General features: G+C 42.4%; 1 protein-coding gene across 2 annotated transcripts in view; it reads right to left on the bottom strand.

The window, feature by feature from the left end:
* The window catches only part of spock2 (SPARC (osteonectin), cwcv and kazal like domains proteoglycan 2), a 106,218-nt gene that overhangs the window by 71,753 nt on the left and 16,988 nt on the right, over positions 1 to 17,477 (bottom strand). The gene's annotated exons all lie outside the window — the stretch shown is intronic.

Below are 17,477 nucleotides of genomic sequence, written 5' to 3'. Positions count from 1 at the left end.
ATCGAAAATTGTACCGATTCGTTGCATCCCCATGGAACACCATTGCAGAAGCTTTGAGTTCTTGCATGGAGCCCCAAACCGAGGGAGATTATCAGTGGTCTTGTATGTCTTCCATTTTCTAATAATTGCTCCCACAGTTGATTTCTTTACACCAAGCGTTTTACCTATTGCAGATTCAGTCTTCCCAGCCTGCTGCAGGTCTACAATTTTGTCTCTGGTGTCCTTCGACAGCTCTTTGGTCTTGGCCATTGTGGAGTTTGGAGTGTGACTGACTGAGTTTGTGGACAGGTGTCTTTTATACCGATAATGAGTTAAAACAGGTGCCATTAATACAGGTAACGATTGGATTCTCGTTAGAAGAAGTTAGACCTCTTTGATAGCCAGAAATCTTGCTTGTTTTTAGGTGACCAAATACTTATTTTCCACTCTAATTTGGAAATAAATTCTTTAAAAATCAAACAATGTGATTTTGTTTTTCTTTCTTTTTTTTTCCACATTCTGTCTCCCATGGTTGAGGTTTACCCATGTTGACAATTACAGGCCTCTCTAATCTTTTCAAGTAGGAGAACTTGCACAATTGGTGGTTGACTAAATACTTATTTGCCCCACTGTATTAGTGAGCGGAAGTGACGTATAGTGTGTGGTATCCCATTGGACGAGAGTAATTTTGATGGGCTGCTTTGCTGTAAGAATGAATTGTCATCACATTATTAGTTTATTGCATTTTATTACAGCTGTCAAACGATTAAAATTTTTAATAGAGTTCATCACAGCTTAAAAATTAATTAATCGTATTTAATCGCAATTCAAACCATCTATAAAATATCCCTTATTTTTCTGTAAAGTATTGTTGGAATGGAAAGATAAGACACAAGATTCAACATACGGTACATAAGTACTGTATTTGTTTATTATAACAATAAATCAACAAGATGGCATTAACATTAACATTCTGTTAAAGCGATCCATGGATCGAAAGACTTGTAGTTCTTAAAAGATAAATTTTAGTACAAGTTATACAAATTTTATGTTAAAACCCCTCTTAATGTTTTTGTTTTAATAAAATTTGTATAATTTTCAATCATAAAATAAACTAGTAGCTCGCCATTGTTCATGTCAATAAATACACAATGCTCATGGTGCATAAAATCAGTCGCACCCAAGCGCCAGCAGAGGGAGACAAAAAACACAAGTAACAAGTAGACATGACACTCTGCTGTCATTTTAATCTGTTTGAGCGGGGCATGTGCGTTAATTGCGTCAAATATTTTAACGTGATTAATGAAAAAAATTAATTACCGCCCGTTAACGCGATAATTTTGACAGCCCATGTGTATTTTTTTACCTGTCCTGTGCAGTTGCTTAGACACGGAGAACGGGAATCTGATTATTTTAAATGTGTATCGATAGGTGGCTGATTTGCCATTCGACGTCTCCCTTAAAGGGCTTATCATGGCGTGAATTTCTCGACAGTAAGCTGTCAGTTTGCAGCATATTGCAGTGTTCAGGTGTAGTCGAAGCAGAAGCAGGTCACTCGGAGACGTCATGCGTGAGAAGTGCTCACAGGCAGAGCTGTCTGGCACCTGCAAGGTAGTAGCGGGAACAAAAAGAATGTTCGGAAAGGCTTTTTTTTTCTTTTCAAGGCTTTCTGTTAGGAATCTGTAGCAGCTAAATGAATCAGAGCTTTACTACTATTTGTTATTGATTTGTAAATTCTGGCCCCATTCTTCAGATGTGGACTAAAACCACAGCATAAAGACATACACTTTTAATTCCCCCACCTAGGATTTCAGGTAGAATCACCAAACACACCAACAGTTACTTCCTCTATAATCCCCAAAATATCCACATCTTCTGAGATGTGAAGGTACCCCCTTCATCAACACACCCCTTGGCTTTGTACAGTCTCATGCCTAATCTGCGCTCCGATAAGAAGGAAGCAGCATGACGAGGTAGACTAATGGCTTTTTGATGAGCTCTTATCGTTATTCACATCTGCATCAGCACAGAAGAGAGCTTTCCGCATGAACTTTCAATCTTCAGTGCAACTGCAGACCCGATTCTGGATAGACTCGCTGATCAACTGAGGTACGGTTGGGCCTTGAGAAGTTTCCTTAAGTACATGTAGGCTCTAATAAACCACAACCAAAATATGTTGTTAGAAACACATAAAATGTTAAATCAGTGGCAAAATTGTATAATATTTAGTCCATATTTTGACCGTTAGTTGGCGCCATGGTTTGCGGGCTCGCAGTGATGACGTCATTGGGATCTTTCCAAATGTGTAGCGTGTTCAACAATTGCTTATTGCTGCCTAAACTCGCGAAGTAAAATGCCACGATGTGCTGCTTTGGGATGCAATTTCCAGTCAAATGGAAACAAGGGGAGTGAAGTGAGTTGTCAAGGTGGAATTATTATTTTTTTGTGAATAAATGTGCATAAGTGGAAGCTTCTCCCCCTTTTTGGTCCCTGTATGCATGTATCCTACCCACCACGCGTTACAACTGGCCCCGAACTTTTTCCTGGATCCTCAGTCTAGTAATGGATCCGTCTATTTTCTGGATCCGACGGTCCCACCGCGTCTGCAATATTAGCTTCGGATCTGTCTATTTTTTCTTTCGTCGGTCCCACAGCGGCTTTTCGGACCAGTCTATTTTGTGGAATCGACGGCCTACGCGGCTGCAACATTGCCATGGGATCGGTCTAATTCCTGGATCTTCGAGTCAGTAAAAAACGCGGATTTGGATTACTATTGCGATCTTTTCTGTTGACTATTCTTCGTGGGAGTTTTCCCCAAATTATACCAAATAATCAAAGCACTATGGCAAGCTACAGTGACAACAGTAACTCTGACATGGACCTGAAAACAATGTTGGAGTTCGTCAGGGAACGCGTGTTTGCGTACTGCTGAGCTCCCGAGTGAAGAGTGGTCAAGGGGGAAATATTATTTTTTTGTGAATAAAATTTGCATAGGTGGAAGCTTCTCCCCTTTTTGGTACTTTTTTATACACGTATCCTACCCACCACGCGTTACAATGTACAATACATGAATTACACAAGGTGTGCTCTTTGGCCTGTACTGTATGTAAAGCACACGACAGCTCTGGATGCTAACAATGTACATAATTATATTGGGATAAGTTTGAAAACGCAATATGCTTACCGTGAATATCTGCTAATAAAACTGGAGTTCCCACAGCATACACTCTCGCTCCCAACCGGAGTTCCCAACAGCATATGCTCTCTCGCTCTGTTGTCATTGAGACTTTTGCCCAACTTTTGTCTTATCAGGTATTTGCTGCATGCATTTTTCCCTGAAGCTCGTCTTGTGAACGATCGACAGTGCTGTCCGGCTCCTCACTTTTCAGACATGTTGGGAAAGCTAACGAGTGACAGCCTGGAATTTCGGCAACGGGCCCGGTGACGTCACGCACTGCGATGTAACTAGAATGGCGACCTATCACTTAAAATAATTTTACAAACTTTATTAAAACAAAAACATTAAGAGGGGTTTTAATATCAAATTATTATAACTCATACTAACATTTATCTTTTAAGAATTACTTGTCTTAAAAATAGAGGATGCCTTTAAGATGTGATCTGTTTATTTTTCAACTATATACAACAATTTGGCAAAGGGCAGATGACTACAAATGAGTCTTTGAATCTGCCATTTAGCTCCTCTTGTCATTATTGCGCTCTGGTGCCTCCATCTTGGGGATGACATCAGAGAATGAGTGATTTCAGCGGATTTAGCATCAGGCTCAATGGAGGGCAAAGCGTTTTTCAGCGATTCTGGTTCAAGTGTCGATCTTTTAAGTGATATTGTTTATCCAGTGGAAGCCTGTGGCATACAGCCATATATGTTTGAGTCGTATTTGGAGGAGGAGGAAGATTCATGACGAGATAAAGGCGACAGAGACAACAAACACGAGGCTGATGACTATCTCATGGTTGTTTTTATTCATTTAAACTAGGGCTGTCAAACGATTAAAATTTTTAATCGAGTTAAATACTGCTTAAAAATTAATGAATCGTAATTAATCGTAATTAATCGCAGTTCAAACCATCTATAAAATATGCCATATTTTTCTGTAAATTATTGTTGGAATGGAGAGATAAGACACAAGACGGATATATACATTAAACATACGGTACATAAGTACTGTATTTGTTTATTAAAACAATAAATCAACAAGATGGCATTAAAATTATTAACATTCTCTTAAAGCGATCCATGGATAGAAAGACTTGTAGTTCTTAAAAGATAAATGTTAGTGCAAGTTATAGAAATTTTATATTAAAATCCCTCTTAATGTTTTAGTTTTATTCAATTAAAAAAAAAAAAAATTCAATCAAAAAATAAACTGGTAGCTCGCCATTGTTTATGTCAATAATTACATCATGCTCGCTCATTGTGCTGAAACCTATAAAATCATTTGGGCCGGAGCGCCAGCAGAGGGCGCCAAACACCAAAAAACAAGTAACAAGCGGTCATTACACTGCTGTCGACCTGAATAAATTGTCAACTTGTGCTTCGAAGCCTTTTTCCAGCTTTCAAAATGCAGTCAGTACAAGGGGTTAAGACAAAGGTGAATGCGCGGAGTTTGGCCTTTTGGCCAGGTTGTTAGAGTCTCAGCCCCAGGTTGCTGGAGCTGCGCCAACGCAGGGCCAGCGGTTTGGCTGGCGTGATTCCGGCAGTCTGGCTATAGGCTCAGATTCTTTCAGGCCTACAGTAGCGAAGTAAGAGTAGCGTTTTTTTCTCCACAAATCTACTCAAGTAAAACTAAAAAGTAAGACTCAGTAAAACTACTCTTAAAAGTACTTTATTCTCAAAAAGTTACTCAAGTACATGTAACGTGTCCCTACCTTCCTCTGCAATCGACGTATTGTGAATGTAGTGGAAGTACAGTAAGGATCTGCCATAGTAAGGATTGCGAGTAGCTCCCTCATACTTAACATGACTATGTGGACTAGGGGGTCTAATGTGTGTTGTGATATTGGCGAAAAATGGAGTTATTAACTTTGCAGGTGCAGACCGAACAGGGTGTGCTCCTTTCGGATAAGGTTTAAGCGGGCGCTCGCGGCACACCAAGTAAGGAGAAGGGGTGGGGGAAGGGTGGGTGGAAAGTATGCTAAAAAAAAAAAAACATTATCCACGCATGCTGGCATGCGTGATGGATGCCACTAATAAACAGTTTCATACTGAGAAAACTTGCATTGCCGAGCCCTATTCATCATCTACGTTGTATCGCATCTGCGTTCCAAATCAGCAGAACTTTGGGCCAATTTCATGCCTCAGTGATATCATGGACAGGATGATTTTCACAAGGGAAATGGAGCTAACGTATGTATTGAATTTACTTTTGATTTAGTGCCATATGAGGACAAAAATGATGGTGTACCTCATAGCGATAATCACATATTTTTTATGAGATGTGAATTGTTCTTAAAATATAAACTATGCATTAATGCACATTTACACAGGAGTGGGAAACATGTGGTAGATCACAAGTAGACATGTGCTGATTATATTGTATTGTAGTTACAGTTCTAAAATGTGTTACTTTGAGATATCTGGGTTTAAATAAAGAAAAATTCCATTGAATAGGATTTTAATTTGTCAAAACATATTAGCAAATTGGAACATAAGTACAATGTTAAGTTAAAATAAAAAAATCTAAATACAATTAAAATAAATGCAGTCCTTTAGGTGAGCTTAAGCCCACAGCCACAGCTCAACTTTATTACCATCAGAACAAAAATAAGTGATTTTCCATAAAAAGCACGTGTGTATGACTCGTATCATGTACATCATGTGTATCAATATTAGATATGACACGATCCGATATTTGGATCGGATCTGACGCCGATATGGGCAAAAAAAACGGCGATGAGGGCAGCTGCAGCGAACTTGCTAACGAAGGAGGCATGCTAACAGCAGGAGGCTAGCGCTGCAGCAGCTAGCCATGTTCACGGACAGCCAGCCAAGCCGGGGCAGGAGGCTGATACCGTGGCAGCAGCTGGTCAAGTTCAGCGCCACCCGGAGTTGGGCCAACTACAGCGCCAGCAGTCAGCCAGGTGGACCACCAACAGCCAGAGCAACAGGCCAGTACCCTCATGGGAATTTCAGGTTTGGGCTGCACAATTTGTAAGGCGGTGAGAACTTTGGGGCCAGAGAAGACGGAAGAAACTCGCAAAAAATGGGTTTGTGTTATTTATTATAATCTCAGATTTTTTTTTTTAATGTTTTACAAGTTAAACCTGTTGAGACACTAATTGCTGACTGTGTACTCTAAGTCCCACCTGTGGTTATGTAGGCAATTGCCAGTGCTGTGCAGAGTATAGCCTAAATAATTGTAAATTGTTGTCATAACATTTATACCATGGATATTATCTGAAATTGAGGCTTGTAAGTCCCACAGCATGGCAGGTGGGCATTTGCGTGTTGTTTTCAGCACCATTTTCTGCGTATGCTCCGGGACCTTTGCCCATCTTGTCATCCCTGCACTGTCATATGTGCGTTCCGGCACCTTATGATTTGCTAATTAAACACTGAACCACGGAATATCTTGAAAGCGTTAATCGATAACCGGTTATGTTGTAAGTTACAACATGCCTAAAACAACTTCAAGTTAAACTATGAGGGTAATTGAAAAAGTGTAATGTTTAATTAATCATCCGATTAATCGATTATTAAAATAATCCTTAGTTGCAGCCCTACTTAATAGAAAGTTTGTGGCGTTTTGCATGTAAAACGCTAGTATCCAACAAGACTGGACTTAAAATTGAAAAACAAAATTGTATTTTTTAAAAGTTTGTAAGCGCTAGGCTTCAAAATATTTCATGAGACTGTGTCAAAGAGTTGCAAAACTGTGCGTTCCCCATCTGCTTCTTGCTGCTTCCGTGCGTTTCTTCAACCCGGGTGGATTTGGTGCATTAGCGGAATGAAACGTTGAGCGCACCTGTCAGATTAACGGATTGAATTCTATTATTTGTTGACTGTAACTGTTCAATCTAATCCGCTTGTCTTCCTGCAAAAGAGATTGAATTGGAGCGTGGCTGTATTGGAAGTGAAAGAGTTCTGTTATTCGTGCTCTGTTCCTACCGGGGAATACATATTAAATATTTACAGTATTCACTCTGCTGCTTGTGTACTGTGCATTGCATTTTGTGAGGGAGGATATGAGCATCTCAGTGTGTTTATGGAGGGAAGAGGATGACGGTTATGAAGAGGAGAGCTCCTCTTTCATGTCGTGATGCTTTGATTATTGCTTTCCAGTGTTGGATTAATATTCAGCATGCCTATCTCAGAGGACTATGCGAGTCAACATCAATTTGTGTAATCGGAATACCTATGACGACGAAGCTGAGTGCGTGTAATTCCCAGAGACTGAGGCTCGCTCATTGTCAAGTTCAGATGGAGTAACGCTAGCTGATTTCACATTATACATACGATTACATAAAAGCGTGAGGCGCCTCTCGTGAATCGAGTGAGAGAGAGAATTCCCACCAAAGGAAGCTATCCATGTGGCCCGGACCTGGCCCGGGGAGCTGGATAGAGTCATCAAACTCCCAGTGATGCTGGCTGCATTTTGACACAGAAACACACACATGCAGATTTGCGTTGCCGCGGCAGGAATCTAAAATCAAAGTGGTTACCACTGGCGAGCGCCCTCCGCCCCCAACCCGCCGGGATGTTCAGCGACTCTCTTCTGTGATGCTTCTCCTGTCATTCTAATCAGATGCAGAGACACCAGCACCACCATCGCTACTAGCCTTTAACACACACACACATGCAAATGTAAGCCCACACACGCACAAACAACCGCCGCTGGGAGCTATGATCACAAGAGATGCAACAATGAGCGATTCTGTTTCAGTGCAGCTTTGATGATGATTTAAGACCAGAATACGACATGTGGCATGTTTATAACCCTCACACTTGGTGTTTATTTTGTTGCTCCACATACAGTGTAACTTTATCACATGCCTTCCACAGTCTAATGAGAACCAACAAAAGAGCTGTCCAGAAATATCCTGCCTTGGCAAAGACTCACTAGAAATGTATTCTTTGTGGCAGAACCCTATTGGATGAAGCCCCTCCATCAATTTGCTATAGCAGTTGTCCTCTCGGTTGTCCAAATTCGAGACCATGGTCCTCAGCCGGAAAAGGGTGGCATGCCCTCTTCGGGTCGGGGATGAGATCCTGCCCCAAGTGGAGGAGTTCAAGTATCTTGGGGTCTTGTTCACGAGTGAGGGGAGGAGGGAGCGGGAGATTGACAGGCGGATCGGTGCAGCGTCTGCAGTGATGCGGACTCTGCACCGGTCCGTTGTGGTGAAGAAGGAGCTGAGGCAAAAGGCGAAGCTCTCGATTTACCGGTCGATCTACGTTCCTACCCTCACCTATGGTCACGAGCTGTGGGTCGTGACAGAAAGAACAAGATCCCGGATACAAGCGGCCGAAATGAGTTTCCACCGCAGGGTGTCCGGGCTCTCCCTTAGAGATAGGGTGAGAAGCTCGGTCATCCGGGAGGGGCTTGGTGTCGAGCCGCTACTCCTCCGCGTTGAGAGGAGCCAGTTGAGGTGGCTCGGGCATCTGGTTTGGATGCCTTCTGGACGCCTACCTGGAAAGATGTTCCGGGCATGTCCCACCGGCGGGAGGCCCCGGGGTCGACCCAGGACACGCTGTAGAGACTATGTCGCTCGGCTGGCCTGGGAACGCCTTGGAATCCCGCCGGAGGAGCTGGCGGAAGTGGCTGGGGAGAGGGAAGTCTGGGCTTTCCTGCTAAAGCTGCTGCCCCCGCGACCCGACCCCGGACTAAGCGGAAGATAATGGATGGATGGATGGACAGTTGTCCTCTTTGGAGTTATGGGTAAACTGAAGCCTATCTCTGAGTGGTCTATGAACAGTAGGGATGGGAATTGATAGGATTTTTACGATTCCGATTCCATTATTGATATTGCTTAACGATTCCATTCTTTATCGATTCTCTTATCGATTCTAATTTGGGGGGAAAATAAGAACAAACGTTTTTATTGGTATCGAATGTGCTTAAGCAGAAGTCACAACCTTACAAACTCACAACGAGGTCAAAAGAGGCCCAAGGTCTCAATGTTAACTCTGGAAATAAGTGGCAAATACACAAGAAAGTGTAACATTTCACTGAAACATTTTTCTAATAAAAATGTTAAAAAATGTATATATTGGCATATAGGTCGTTGTTCTGCCTTTGGTAATACAGTGGGGCAAATAAGTATTTAGTCAACCACTAATTGTGCAAGTTTTCCCACTTGAAAATATTAGAGAGGCCTGTAATTGTCAACATGGGTAAACCTCAACCATGAGAGACAAAATGTGGGGAAAAAACCCAGAAAATCACAGTGTTTGATTTTTAAAGAATTTATTTCCAAATCATGGTGGAAAATAAGTATTTGGTCAATACCAAAAGTTCATCTCAATACTTTTGCTTTGTACCCTTTGTTGGCAATAACGGAGGCCAAATGTTTTCTGTAACTCTTCACAAGCTTTTCACACACTGTTGCTGCTATTTTGGCCCATTCCTACATGCAGATCTCCTCTAGAGCAGTGATGTTTTGAGGCTGTCATTGGGCAAAACGGACTCTCAATTCCCGCCACAGATTTTTTATGGGATTGAGACCTGGAGACTGGCTAGGCCACTCCAGGACCTTGAAATGCTTCTTACTAAGCCACTCCTTTGTTGCCCTGGCTGTGTGTTTGGGATCATTGTCATGCTGAAAGACCCAGCCACATCTCATCTTCAATGCCATTGCTGATGGAAGGAGATTTTCACTCAAAATCTCTCGATACATGGCCCCATTCATTCTTTCCTTTACACAGATCAGTCGCCGGGTCCCTTTACAGAAAAACATCCCAAAGCACGATGTTTCCACCCCCATGCTTCACAGTGGGTATGGTGCAATTCAGTATTCTTTCTCCTCCAGACAGAAGAACCTGTGTTTCTACCAAAAAGTTCTAATCTGGTTTCATCTGACCATAACACATTCTCCCAGTCCTCTTCTGGATCATCCAAATGCTTTCTAGCGAACGGCAGACGGGCCTGGACGTGTACTTTCTTCAGCAGGGGGGACACATATGGCAGTGCAGGACTTGAGTCCTTTGTTACTGTGGTCCCAGCTCTCTGTAGGTCATTCACTAGGCCCCCCCGTGGGGTTCTGGGATTTTTTCCTCACCGCTCTTGTTATCATTTTGACGCCACGGTGTGAGGAAGGAGTTGAAAGTCCATGTTGCCCAACGACAGCCTCAAAACATCACTGCTCTAGAGGAGATCTGCATGGAGGAATGGGCCAAAATACCAGCAACATTGTGTGAAAAGCTTGTGAAGAGTTACAGAAAACGTTTGGCCTCTGTTATTGCCAACAGAGGGTACATAACAAAGTATTGAGATGAACTTTTGGTATTGACCAAATACTTATTTTCAGCCATGATTTGCAAATAAATTCTTTAAAAATCAAATAATGGGATTTTCTGTTTTTTTTTTTTCACATTCTGTCTCTCATGGTTGAGGTTTACCCATGTTGACAATTACAGGCCTCTCTAATATTTTCAAGTGCGAGAACTTGCACAATTAGTGGTTGACTAAATACTTATTTGCCCCACTGTAGGTTTTCATATTTGAATGAGGCTAGTACGCAAACAATGACAGAAGGGGGAAAATAATTAAGTGAACCCTCTGCCTAAGGAGACTTAAAGAGCAATTGAAGCCAATTTTTACCAAACAATTTAAGTCAGGTGTGTGCCCAATCACTGATGAGTGGTATAAAGCTGCCCTGCCCACTATAAAACACACACCTAGAAAGATTTGTCTGATGCATTGTCTGATGTGCATGGTGGCTCGGTCAAAAGAACTGTCTGAAGATGTGCGATCAAGGATTGTTGATTTGCATAAAGCTGGGAAGGGATACAAAACCATCTCTACAAGTCTGGATGCTAATCAGTTGGCAGTCAGAGAAGTTGTCTACAAATGGAGAAAGTTTGGCACTGTTGCTTCTCTCCCAATGGGTGGCCGTCCACCAAAGATGACGCCAAGAGTTCAGCGCAGAATTCTCAGAGAGGTAAAAAAAAACCCTAGCGTGTCTGCTAAAGACTTACAGAAATCACTGTCACAGTCCAATATCTATGTGTACACATCAACTATATGTAAAACTATGCCCAAGAATGGTGTTCATGGGAGGACTCCACGGAGGGAGCCACTGTTGTCGAAAAAAAGAAAAAAAAAAAAAACATTGTTGCTCGTTTAATGTTAGCAAAAGGACACTCTACAGAGGTTTTGGCAAAATATTTTGTGGACTGATGAAACCAAAGTTGAATTGTTTTGGAGTAACACACAACGTCATGTGTGGAGGAAAAATGGAACAGTTCTCCAACATCAACACGTCATCCCCACCGTGAAGCATGGTGGAGGGAGCATCATGATTTGGGGCTGTTTTGCTGCCTCAGGGCCTGGAGAACTTGCAATCATTAATGGAAGAATTATTTCAAAGGTTTATCAGGATGTTTTGCAGGAAAACCTGAGCCGTCTGTCAGACGATTGAAGCTAAAAAGAGGATGGATGCCTCAACAAGACAATGATCCAAAACACAGAAGTAAATGAACTTCAGAAAGGTTTCAGAAGAACAAAATACACTTTCTGTAGTGGCCAAGTCAAAGTCCAGACTTGAACCCCATTGAGATGCAGTGGCTTGACTTTAAGACTGTAATTCATGCCAGCCATCCCAGGAATGTGACTGAACTACAGCAGTTTTGTAGAGAAGAATGGGCCAAGATTAGTCCTGATCGATGTGCCAGACTGATCTGCAGCTACAGGAAGCGTCTGGTTGAAGTTATTGACGAAAAGCGGTAAACAAACATCGCAATTATCAACATGGCAAACTGAAAATAGCAAAATTAAACTGAAAACATAACGAAATGAAATTGCTACTGGATTGTGTTTTAAGGAGTTTAAGTATCTTGAGCCCCTTTCACACACTCCGAAACACCGGGAATATCGCGGGTTTTAACCGTGCAGCAGGTGTATGTGAAAACGATTTCCCGGGTTGACTGACATGGAGATTATGCAGACATTTCAAGGGTCGCGTCTTTGTCCGATTCTTTTTCAGGAAGCGGTGTGCCTGAAAGCAGGCGTTAAATTCCCGGGTAACAGCACGATGACTGATGACGTAAATATCATGGCGGGCCGATCGTCACTTCACCTACTACTGTAGTTTTGCTATCGCGGAAACAAGGTTGTACTTCAAAGCAGAAAACAACGGAGGGATGCGTTCAAGGGTTTATTAAATACATAAGTATTTGCTACTACCAGCAAGATCTGCAACTGCGGCGGCTCCAACCGGGCCCGCGCCCGAGGCTTCCATGTGTGCCGCCTTCCTACTCGGCGGGACCTGAGGCGAGGGGAGAGAGCTAGCCTCTCCCCGCCGCAGGGCAGCGGTGAGGGATACGTTCAACGGTTTATTAATTACAAAAACACACGTGATCGCTGAAAAGGGGGAATTACACAATGTGTCCGAGACAGTAGAACCGAGGAAGAGAGTCCATTGTCCATCATTGAAAATGTGTGGTTTAATTTGTTGCCGATGCCGACCAAAAATGATGTAATGTCCGGGTTATAAAATCACGCCAGCCGTCCTCCCCGCACAAAAAGCGCCGAGTTGTCAGCACGGGACAAGTCTGTGAAAGTGTCCAACCCGCGTTATTCCTGAGATATCTCTCTATGTGTGAAAGCAATGACGCGAGTAAATCCCGTGTCACCTTACGCGGGAATTTACCGAGATACAAGTCTGAAAAGGGCCGATGACATTTTTAACGATTAACCCATATTATAGCGAGATTCACTTGAAATTTTGTAGGGACTTGGCTTAATGTGTTTGATCTTGGACACAGTAATTTTTTAAATGGTTTTTTAATGGTTAAAACTAAGCCGATCGGGTCCGATCACGTCATTTTCAAAGTATCGGAATCGGCTAAAAAATATCGGACATGCCTTTTTTTAACATATATATATTTTATTTGAATTGTTTTCTAATTGTATTTCACGCTACAGTCAAAATGTCTTACACTCATCCAGAGTCTTTAGTTTTGGCTTAAAATAGGGCTATCAAATTTATCGCGTTAACGGCGGTAATTAATTTTTTAAAATTAATCACATCAAAATATTTAACACAATTACCACATGCGCTGCATGACCCACTCACGCATTGACACGTTCAATCTATAATGGCGTCGTTTTATCTATATATAGGTAAAAGGCAGCGTAAAATGAGTAGAGTGAAATTTGGCAGTCTTTGAAGCCTTTTTTTAATTGGCTAAGCCCTTAAAATCCCTCTCTCATCAGTTAGAAATATCGTGAGAAGCAATGTGGGGAAGTAGGATAGTAATTAATCTTTTTCTTAACACCCTATGTTATTTCCCAACACAGAGAAGATATATCAATTGGTGCCACTACACACAGTCGTGGTTGCACTTCCCATCATGCATTTGGGCATAACAGTTAAATGGCTACAGTATCATTTACTGAAAGCTCAACAAATGCACTAGATGGCAATATTTAGTCTCAATATACAAAGTCACATTTATCCTTTAAGAATTACAAGTCTTTCTATCCGTGGATCCCTCTCACAGAAAGAATGTTAATAATGTAAATGCCATCTTGAGGATTTATTGTCATAATAAACAAATATGGTACTTATGTACTGTATGTTGAATGTATATATTCATCCGAGTTTTATTCATTTTTTTCTTAATGCATTGCCAAAATGTATATGATCGGGAAAATTTATCGGGAATGATTGGAATTGAATTGGGAGCAAAAAAAAAAGCAATCGGATCGGGAAATATCGGGATCGGTAGATACTCAAACTAAAACGATCGGGATCGGATCGGGCGCAAAAAAACATGATTGGAACAACCCTAGTTAAAACTTGATGCTACTTATGACTATAAATTCAATGTGGTCACGAAATTTGAATTCAATTGTCAGAAGACCTTGTCTGCAGTATTCCTTGATGTGTTACATGCAGTAGCAGTGGAGAAAGTTTTTGATGTGGGCGCAGTTTGACATAATCAACCAGCGATTGTTCGGTTGAGTCCAAAATTACCTCAGCTGTGCTCTATATTCAGGCAGTAGAACAGTTGATTGCAAACACAAAAATAAGTCAGTTGTTGAATGAATGCTCTCAGCCCAGGTCAATCGAGGTGTGTAGAATTCTGAGCTGTGCTTTTCCTTTGACGTTATTAACCAAAATTCATGGTCGTGATTTGCAATCAAACAATTTCATGACCAGCTCAAACACAGTTCAATAGGAAATACTGTAGTCTTGAGTAGACATGTGCCGATTAACTGTTTCAAGTAAAGATGTCCCGATCGATCGGGATCGGGTCCGATCACGTCATTTTCAAAGTATCGGAATCAGCGAAAAAATATCGGACATGCCTTTTTTTTTTAATATATATATATTTTTTAATTAAATCGTTTTCTAATTGTATTTAACGTTACAGACAAAATGTCTTACACTCATCCAGAGTCTTTAGTTTTGGCTTAAAGTAGGGCTGTCAAATTTATCGCATTAACGGCGGTATTTAAATTTTTTTAATTAATCACGTTAAAATATTTAACGCAATTAACGCATGCCCTGCACGACCCACACACGCATTGTCGCGTTCAATCTATAATGACGCCGTTTTACCTATATTTAGAGCTAAGGGGCAGCGTAAAATGGGTAGAGGGAATTTTGGCAGTCTTTGGAATCATTTAATTGGCTAAAGCCTTAAAATCCTTCTCCCTACGATTCGAAACATCATGGAAAGCAATGTGAGTAAGAAAGGTAGTAATTGATCTTTTTCTTAACACCCTATGTTATTTCCCAACGCAGAGAAGATATATCAATTGGTACCACTACGCACAGTCATGGGTGCACTTCCCATCATGCATTTGGGCAGAACAGATGGCTTCACTATCATTTACTGAAAGCTCAACAAATACACTAGATGGCAATATTTAGTCACAATATACAAAGTCACATTTATCCTTTAAGAATTACAAGTCTTTCTATCCGTGGATCCCTCTCACAGAAAGAATGTTAGTAATGTAAATGCCATCTTGAGGATTTATTGTCATAATAAACAAATACAGTACTTATCTACTGTATGTTGAATGTATATATTCGTCCGAGTTTTATTCATTTTTTTCATAATGCATTGCCAAAATGTATATGATTGCGAAAAATTATCGGGAATGATTGGAATTGATTGAATCGGGAGCAAAAAAAAAAAGCAATCGGATCGGGAAATATCGGGATCGGCAGATACTCAAACTAAAACGATCGGGATCGGATCGGGAGCAAAAAAACATGATCGGAACAACCCCAATGATAATTAGTTTCGGAAGTACTGTAATTATTTTCTGTATAAAAATTAATTTGGTGTTCAAAAAATCATTTTTCAAACTTGAGTCTTGAAAAAGAGGGGGTCGTCTTATAATCAGGGCCGTCTTATATTCGGGCCAATACGGTATTTTTTAATTATTAAAAAAAAAAAAAAAAAAAAAAGTAAATGTTTACATTAACTTCAATTTTAATATACATCCTATGTTCTTAAGTAGTTATTGAGATTTGACATTTAATATGTGAGGAAATGAGGGAAAATGAAAATTAGGAGATGGAGGTTGGGGTTATTGCTTTTTTTTTTTTTTTTTTTTTTTTTTTTTTTACATGTCCTGCTCAGCTGTTTGACACGGAGAATGGAAGTCTAAGTGCCTGGATAGTCTGAACAGTTTTAATGTTTCACATTGAGAGTCTGACATACTCCCTTTGTGATCATTCAATATACCTCATTTATTATGACAAAACAGCGAACAGGAAGGGGCTATGGGGGAACAGAAGAAAATAAACACAACAGAAGACAGAGAAGAAACAACAATAAGAAATACATTGAACGCCTAACTACACTAACTACTAATATGTTGGTGCTATCGTCAGCTAAATGTATTTCCGGTTGACACCATGTGGGGGGCCTGTTGACCAGGGAAAGAGGGGGAAGAAGGTGGGGGAGTCTATAAGCTAAGTGGTAGAAAGGGGTAGAGTGTACACAAATCATCTCTGTGATTTAGACCCCAGTAATCGTGTGAATCCCTAGTGAGTGTAAGCCCGTTGGTGACCGACCCTGCGCCGCCCTGCCACCAATCCAGGACCAGGACCTCCCGCCCGAGCGCGCCCAATAACATTCAGCCGCATGTGGGCCCCGCTGGTCACGCAGCAGCCACGCAGACAAGCGGAGACGCCACGCGGGCGCCGACACAGGGCCACGGCCCTCACCCAGCCAGCCCGGGAAGGGAGGGCGGGCCCTGGGGGGGGGGGGGGCGCAGCCCATCCCTCCTCCCGCAGCCCAGCAAAGAAGCCCTCGTCCCCCCCCGGAATCCAGGGTCGTCCCTCGGGCCACCCGCGCGCCCATCTACCGGCCCTCGGGGATGGCAAGAGGGGACGCAACACCAACCACCATGCCCGTCCCCTACCCCGTCCGCCCACCCGGGCAACGAACCACCGCCGCAGCCCCCCAGCCGACACGGCACGCCAGGGGGCCCCCAGCGGCCCACCAAGCCCAGGGCAGGGCAGTGTCCCCCGCCGTAGCAGGCAACATCCAGCCAATACGCCGCCCAGCCAGCGATCCGCAGCGGAGCACAGGGCGGATACCCAGTTAGAGAAGAGAGGGGAAGGCGGAAGCAGGAGAACGCCGAGGAGCGACGCGAGACCGGAGCCCCAACCTCCCCCCACTCCCGCGGACGGCACCCCAGGCAGAGAGGAGGCCACGCCTCGGGAGCCATGCCATAGAAAAAAAGTGTGGGACCCACCTACCACCCTATTACTGTGGCTGCCAGGTTCCCGGCTGGCAGCCATAACCCAGGGGTTGTTGTTGTTTTTGTTAACTTTTATTTTGCAAATCATTGAAACAATAGAATTTTAAATGAAAATCAGTTAATGTATGTGCGATAGAAATAACTTTGCTAAAACAGTTTTCTCTTGACCCCCCCCCCCCCCCCCCCAAAAAAAAATAAAAAAATAAATAAAAATAAAATAACAATAATAAAATTTCTGCCTCCATGGCGACCTTCACGTCGGGGAGTTCCGGCAAGAAATTCTAGCCACTTTCACCCCTGCCCCTAATTAAAACACAATTAGCTGTGTTCGCATGGAACCTAAACCAACTTCAATGTCCAAATCCTATTAAGGGTCATTTGTCATCCTTTTTTTCCAGAGCAGGGGGCCTCAAAAAACATCCATACATTCACAGACACTGTTAATGCATCACGGACAGCCTGCAGGCGTTGGTTGATCAATCCCCGCAGCCTCGTTTGAGCCCGCTCTGTGGGGGGAATAGGCACATCCATCCATCTCCACCCCGCTGCCGCACTTGCTTAATTCTCTTGTTTAGGAAAGCTCCCGGG

This window comes from Corythoichthys intestinalis, chromosome 10 (assembly GCF_030265065.1).
Source record: "Corythoichthys intestinalis isolate RoL2023-P3 chromosome 10, ASM3026506v1, whole genome shotgun sequence".
Classification (NCBI taxonomy): domain Eukaryota; kingdom Metazoa; phylum Chordata; class Actinopteri; order Syngnathiformes; family Syngnathidae; genus Corythoichthys; species Corythoichthys intestinalis.
This window is presented reverse-complemented; position numbering and strand designations above follow the sequence as displayed.